The sequence below is a fragment of the Anser cygnoides genome, chromosome 16, assembly GCF_040182565.1.
Source record: "Anser cygnoides isolate HZ-2024a breed goose chromosome 16, Taihu_goose_T2T_genome, whole genome shotgun sequence".
NCBI lineage: Eukaryota > Metazoa > Chordata > Aves > Anseriformes > Anatidae > Anser > Anser cygnoides.
In genome coordinates, this window is record NC_089888.1 from 10,087,350 (window position 1) to 10,095,312 (window position 7,963).

Below are 7,963 nucleotides of genomic sequence, written 5' to 3' on the forward strand. Positions count from 1 at the left end.
CCTGAACCTCTTCTCATGCATCTTTGAAACAGCCTGAAGTCACGCTAAGTCATCTGCCATCAATTTTCCTGAGGAGTATAAAGCACAACAGGGTGATATTTGCTGAAAGCCATGTTAAGGGCTTGGTGAGTTGTTGATCATCCCCTCTTCCTCAGCCGCCTCTATGGCTTTCCTCTTCCTGGTGTCTCCCTGCAGCCTCTCCCCACCTGAAACTTTGCAGTCTGCACGGCTGGCCAGCCAAATCCCTGCTTTCTGTAAGTTATTCGGGGCAGAGAAACAGCTCTTGCTTGGGATAAAAAGGAGAAGAGAAGCCGCAGCAGGGTTCCAGCCCTTAAACTTTCACAGGGTTGAAAAAATCAAATGCAGTTGAGGGGTAGCCACGTGAAAGGATTAGACTCAAAGATAGCGAATTGTTCCCAAGTACGTATTAACAAACACAAGCTTACAGCTTTAAACACTTCCCAATTAGATGTGGCACCTTCCAAATTTTGTCAGAGGAATGGTGGAGTCTTACTGTACCATTTGGCTCCAATTGCTTTTTAAGATCCTGATGTAGCAGCCAAATCATTTTATTACAAAACAGATGAGTTGGCCTCAACTCATGGCCTCAAGAGCTGCGCAGATGAATACCTGACAAAAAGTTCAGCGAGAACCATAAGGAACAGATCAAGTCCTGCTCACGCGTGTTGTTCATTTACACCTTGCATCACATGCAGCCCAGTGCCTTCATCTGAGCTTTGTATTAAATGTAGACAATGAGCTTGATTCACCACCGCATTCCTTTATTTTTACCTCAGGATAATTCCATTTAAATCAGAGTATGGACTGGACTAACACAGTGCTTCTTGTGCCAAAGAAATCAATGCTACAAGCCTTTGAGCTTCCTGACCTGCTGTTATGCTTTAGCTTTCACTTTGTTTTTTTTTTATCCTACTTGAGGATCTTGATGGGTTCATATTTGTCAGAGGCTCCTCTGTTGTCTCAAGAGAGCCAGTTAGGTGCTAGAATTAAATGCCGAATGACAGATTTTTCATAGCATGGGAAGAGCAAAACAAAACAGCTGTCTGCATAAACCTGAAGGAGCAGGAACTAGGCTGCTCTTTAAAAATAAACTTGGCATTGGAGATGGTGACTGTGATAAAGTTATAGCCAAAAATGTTGAATATTTAGGATGCTCAAAAATATTCTTATGTTAGTGGTTTGCAAATGTGGGAACAATATATTCAAGCTTTATTTTTTTTAGCATGTTCTTTGGCTTAAAGTGAAGTTCAACATTCGAAACGACCATGTAATAATGGAACTGTTTTAGTCAAGCTGTTGTTTTCCTGTATTCGGTTAGATCCTCTGCCTTTCATGCCAAAAATAAGTTTTTACTGATTTTTATTTCTGGTAGCCTGAAAGAACAAAAACAATAGAGGATCAGCAAACTGAGGATTCAAATTCACCTGCTTAAGCTCAATAAGGCAGTGGGGGATCATGAATTTTGCTAAGATCCATATTTGACCTACAGAATAATGTGAGAGGACGGTATAGGACTGGAATAATTCACACGCACCCCAGACTTCGTTCTTGGTAACTGGACTCCAATTAAACTATATTTACTTGTAATATGCATATATTTTGATACAGAAATCAAAGTGAGAGGGATTAAATGCTCCATGATGGTCTTTTAACAGAGATGCTTTTCAGAGCCAGGCTGTGCTTTGGCTTCCATCATAGCATTGCTGAATGTTCCCACAGTAAGTGAAAAATCTTCCTGCAGGGTGGCACTTGGTTTGGAGGCTATGACAGAGTCAGAAACCAGATTAGTTTAATGTAATATCAAGTTTTCCTGCAGGCGTTTGCTATGAGTGCATTTATCAGAGAAGCTGTAGAAATTTGGAAAGCTGTTCAACAAGAATTTTGAAGCAAAGCTAAGGTCTGAAGGTGTTCCTCAATGCCACAGCTGATAGAAGAAACAAATGCCTGTTTGTCTGTGTTTCACATGTACCTCTCCTTTCTCTCATGTGCAAGACTCAGTTATAATCTAATTCAGAAAAAAGTTTGGGGATAATAGATACTATCTAGTGGTACCTGCATGTGCTTTCACAGAAGTCATAGAGGTATCCGCAAAACTTATGTTACACTTCACAATTTATGCTGAAGTTGTTAATTCAAGCACTCAAAAAGTAGGCTGGTTGATATTTAGGGTTGTATCTTTAATGTAGCCTTTTTTTTTTTTCTATGCTTGATTCACTTAAGTCATAATTGCATTTTACTGTACTGCCTCATCCACTGGATGTTCACTGTGTTCAGGATTTTTATATGCCCTTTTAATATGTGGTCCCAGATGTTTTGTGCTGTGCATTATTCAAAGGCTGCCGGAATATAGAAGTTAATTTACTTGTGTACATTTCCGTGGTGGCATCACCATCATATCTGAATGCTTCTCAAAGTCAATTACTTCATCTTTGCATCAATGCTGCAATAGTCAATCATTATTAGCTCTCTTTTATGACTAAGTACAGAAGATAGCTGTTCAGCTTCCGCAAGTCTCCAGTGAGTATTTGCAGACTAGTATGTTTGATCTGCGTGAGGTAGAGCTAGGTGAAAGTCTGGTAACATTAGGGATTGCAAATGATCCAGGCAGCGTGCTGATTCTGACATCACCAAATTTCAAGCCTTTACTAGGGGCAAGAACTTCTCGGTGAATATCTGTGAGATTGTTATGTTTACAGTATCCCTAAGTTTCAGAGACATTACCAGGATCTAAATGTCGGTGATCTAAATGTCAATGCCAGGATCTAAACAGCAGTACTTCATGAGGTGCCTAATGTGATGAAAACCTTACACAGACCCTCTGCTCTTCTTCCTCCTGTTTTGCCTCCTTGTATCATGGTTTTGTGACCAGAGGAGCCTTAATTGCCTTTTGAACATGTCCTGAAACAGCAGGTGGAATTTATTCCTATCATTTCTTTTTGTCTTTCTCTTAACACAAAAGCAAACATCATGCTGTCTTAGAGGACACCCTAGCTAGTATTACTTGTAGATGACGCCCCATCTCTTCTTGTTAATGATGAAAAGGTCAGTGCTCACAAACACAGCTCATACTCTGCTTTCTGCAGTCCTAGGGAGGAGCCACTCTGACTTTCTGGGTGAAATCTATTTGCACTGCTCAAAGTGGAGTGTGTTGCAGGTTGGGTGGCAGCCAGCTACACAGCCCATCTGTGAAATTTGGGGGCTGCTTAGTTTGAACTAGTGTCGCTATTATATCATGTCCAAACTATTTGTGAATGGGAACTGATGGTGTTACTTTCAATGAAGAAATACCTTATCTGAAGCTGCATGCAATAGCTGGAGTTGTAAATGTGCAGAGGCTATTTAAGATTTTCAGCGTATTTGTGTGTGACTTTATATATGTACATGAACCTCTTAACAGCAGAGAGATTTCAGTCTTTTGATATAATATTAACATTATGCAATGACATGTGAGTTGCATATGAATTAGGTAAAATAAATTATAAAACTTAAAATATTAAGAGGCCAGTTTGATCATCATCTCCTGCTAGTGTCTAATTGTTTCATATAACGCTTTCTTCTATGTGATGGCTTGCTACCATTCATGAGAGCATTAGTACACTAATCAAGCATTAACATTAATCAAAGAGATATTCAATCCTACTCTGAACATGTCTGGATGACAGAGGAGCCAAGATGCTAACAGATATATATGCCTTACTTGCAAAAGCGTCATTATTAGTAGATCTTGCACCAATCACAGCAATGGGGAAGGAATTTTAGTAAAATAGGTTTAAAATAGACTAAGTTTAACAGACATGAGCAAAATGGACTGACATTTGTCAGAGCTAAATACACTCAGTTATGCAATGGAGCTTCTGCTTTCTGGCAGATGACTGGTTTATTTTAAAATCATTTTATATATCTGTTTTCTTCTCCTTTGTCTTTGCAACCCTTCATGGATGATACAGACTTTGAGAGAGGTCTGAGATTCCAACACTGGGATGCTGGAAGTGCAGGCAGTATTTTGCAGTTTTCCTGCAAGAAAGTACCCTCTCAGCTCAGAAGTTTCTCAAGCACGTACGACTTGGCTGATAGAAAAGGGAGCATATTATTTTTAACTGAACTGCCACGGATATAATAAAGTCTGCAATAAATTAAATGAGAAGGAAGGACACCTGTTCTACCCCCTTGTTCACTACAGGGCAGTGTTTGGAGGTGAGCACAGGCACGGGGGAACTTTTACGGTGCAGGAACAAAGACACCGTTGACCCCTGACATCATTTAAAGCTACTTGATGCCAAGGACTTCCTCACTTTATACGGATATTGAAACAAATAAGTCATGGAAATGATGACTGACCCCAGCCATATGGGAACAGAGAGATTAGCTGCTAATATGGAAAGTTACCTGGCCAGTGTTGAGATCAGTCCCGAGGGAAGGGGAAAGATCACAGGGAGGACTGCCGAAGCCGTGAGGTAATGTGGCCTCTGGTGATGAGGAGCTAGAGCTTGTGGCAGCCGAAAGACAAGAGGCAAAAGGTTTTCTCTGCTGTAGCCAGCAGTGTATGTAATAACATGGCTGAACGACAGAGCTGCGTTTTCTAGGATGTTCTTGATGATATGGGAATAGCAAGCATGAGGAAGTTACTGAATTTAGACTGTAAAGTGCACAAGAGAAAAAGCAGTAAAACCAAGGAGCAACAGAAGGCTGGAAAGCCAATCGTTAGTGAAGTGGAAGCAAGAACCAGGAGTCGGGGAACAGAAAAAAGGCTGCAGGAGCAAGCTGCCTGGGGAGCTAGAGCAAAGAGGCAACACAGAGCAGCGTGGCGCAAGGATGTCTCTGCTTCCAGGAACACTCTTCACATACAGCCAGAGGAGACCAAACGAAGATCAATACTGATCCAATCAAAAATGGGAAGTATATAAATACAGCAACTTGATTGCACAGGTTAAGTGGGTGGTACAGCTCTTCTTAAATACATATCCCACTGAAACCCACACGGCAAACTTCACAATGTGCTCTCTGACATAGTGGGTCACAGCACACAGGGAGATGATGTTGTCTCACTAGAGGTTATTTTGATCTAGAATTTCCAATTTCCTTGAGCATAAGGTTCAAATCCTCACTAAAACTGTTTAAATTGATTACAAAGCTGAGGTATGAAGAACTGATGAAACAACAAAAAGAAGACAGGTTTTAATCCAAATTATGGATGTTTTCTTGTAAGAAGGTCAGCCAGATCCTATCTGAAATATGTAGACTTCAAATTTAGCAAACGACCATTGATATGAATCACCTTGGAAACTTGTAACTGCAGCTGCTAGGAGGATCAAGCTTTAGAGATCTATGGAACTGGAAAGGCAATAAAGGTTGAGAGAAAGAGAAAATAGGAAGCAAGTCTGAAGCCAATTTTCTACTTTTCACACTTGGGATAATCATTATGTAATCCTGCTTAAGAAGAACATTCAGCTGGAGAAGATGTTCTCTGCTGACAGGGAATGAATGAAACGTGTGCATACCAGTGAAGGGTTGTGGCACAGACTCCTCATTCCAGGAAATGAGGAATTAGCATGGAGCCATTCACATGAAAAATCAGAAAACATATTGTGTGGAATAATATACTGCAAGAGGTTATTCCTACACTTGTTATGAATTATTTTAAGACATAAATAGACCATGTCTATACTTCTGTCTGTCCACACATAGTGGAACTTCTGGTGAAATCAGATATCTTTTGCTGTTGGTGGTGTTTTTTGTTTGTTATGGTTTTTATTTTTTAATAAGAATATTAAAAGGCTGTTTAATCTCCTCTCCAAAATACCATAAAAATTATGATTTTTGTTTGAATCTTTGCCTTAGGATTGCTTCAAAGTCATTCTGTGGATCACTGTGCAGCAAACAAGTTAGGTCTTGTGAAGAAGATCCATAAAACAAAATGAAAAATAACAGAAGTTGAATTAAGGCATTTAAAGCTTTACCTCTCTCTCTCTTTTTTTTTTTTTTTTTTTGTTTATTTGGTATTCAGTCTTGATAATTCATGATTTTATTTTTTTGGATTATTTTTCTATCTGAAGCTTTATGTAATTGGTATATACTGTATGCGTTACGTTAGCTTAACTTTTTGGTAATTACAGAAATCTGTCACCCTTAGTGCTGCCTTCAGCTTCCATTCTTGTCTCTGACTTTGGTGGCTGAAATTTTTTTCAGCGTCATAAAACTTAGGGTTGTAAAATTCATATTGTAACTTTAATAGCCACATCTGTTTTAAACATTTTTGTTTTAAGAACTCAATGTGAATTTAATGACAAGGCAATAAAAGTAAAAGTTGAAGGAAATTATCACAGATTTGTAAAGCCATAAGATATGTTTCTGGACTTCTGTGGGCCTTCAAGTTACAAAGAAACAACCCACTTGCTTTTATTGTAGCTATTCTGCTCTTAAAACATTTCATAGCTTAATCTATTAGCAAGAATTAACATTTCCTTTACATTAGTATTAATAATGACAAGTATACCCCGATGTAGGTTGTCATTAGCATACACCCACACCATGTTCAGAAGAAAAATATCTCTACAGTGCTACCACTTTGTTAAACAGTTAGCAACAATTGATAATTTATCATCATATTTTTACTGCCATATCAATCTAGAGAATCAAGAACGTAACAAAAGCCACTTCTATCTTCTTCCTTCAGTATCTCGCTATAGACCCAGCCTTTCAGATAATGTAAATCAAAGTAACAGGGCTGTTTGTTGCGGCAGGGACCCCATCTGTAGAGCTGAATCACAGAGTCTTTGAGGTTGGAAGAGATTGCCTCTTGTCCTGTCACTGGATTCCACTGACCCATCTTGTCTGCTTCCCATCAGGTATTTTACACATTAACAAGGTGCCCCAGGAGGCTTTTCTTCTATAGGATAAGCACTCCCAGCCCTCTGCACCTCTTAGTAAGTCAGATGCTCCAGTCCCTTAATCATTTCTGTTGCCCTTTGCTGGACTTACTCCAGTATACCCATGTCTCTGTTGTACTGGGAAGCCCAGAAACCTTTAAAACAACCCATCAGACGTTATAAACTTAATCTGATGTTCAGTACTTCTGACACTGGATCTCCTGGTCCTTTGCTGCCTTTCCTTCTGGGCTTTTTCTGTCTGATCTCTGTCTTTGTTGATAAATGGAGACCAAATGGAAAGCTGTAAAAATCTTTCCTGTGAATCCCTTAACATTGCATGTAATGTTTATCAAATCAGAGTCATATAAACATTTATGTAAATCAATTAGGAGCAAGCAGGCAGCATTCAGGATTGCTTTCAGTATCACTTTCATACCTAAAATCCTTCTAGGCAGACCCGGTTAACCCAGTCAATATGTTAGAAGCTGTTTCAGTGCCATCTTTTATATATGTTTGCAAAACTCATTATGGCAGAGGAAAGGAAGGGGTTTTAAAGGAGAAATTCAATGACTAGAAGCATTTCAGCAACCTATACTGCCAAATATAGTTGCTACAGTGGCCTGACTCCTGGCATCTGGTTGTGGCTCAGTTGTTATGGATGTCAGTTTGGAGGACTCTCAGTTTTCTACAATATTTAATAAAGCCATTATACAGACCTCTTTCTTAGATAAGATTTTGCAAAGAAACAGAGGCTCTAACTCACTGACAACTATTTCAGATAAAGTGATTTACTAACTATTTACAAGCGAGTTGCTCCTGGTGTTCAGTGCTCACCACCAGTTCAATAGTTACAAAGTTTGTTGAAAATAAGCCCACTCAGGACAGACTTTAAATTGCTTTATACAGTAGATCAAAGATAAGAAAAGTAGTAGCAGTGCAGGTTTAAAGTAATTTGACCCTTCAAGGGGCAACAGTGAGCTCAAAGAAGTTTCTGTTACGCTGGTAAGTGATGCAGTAAGTTACCATAATAGAGGTTTATCATGCTCAGAGCTGTAGTGCTTTCTTTCTCTATCACT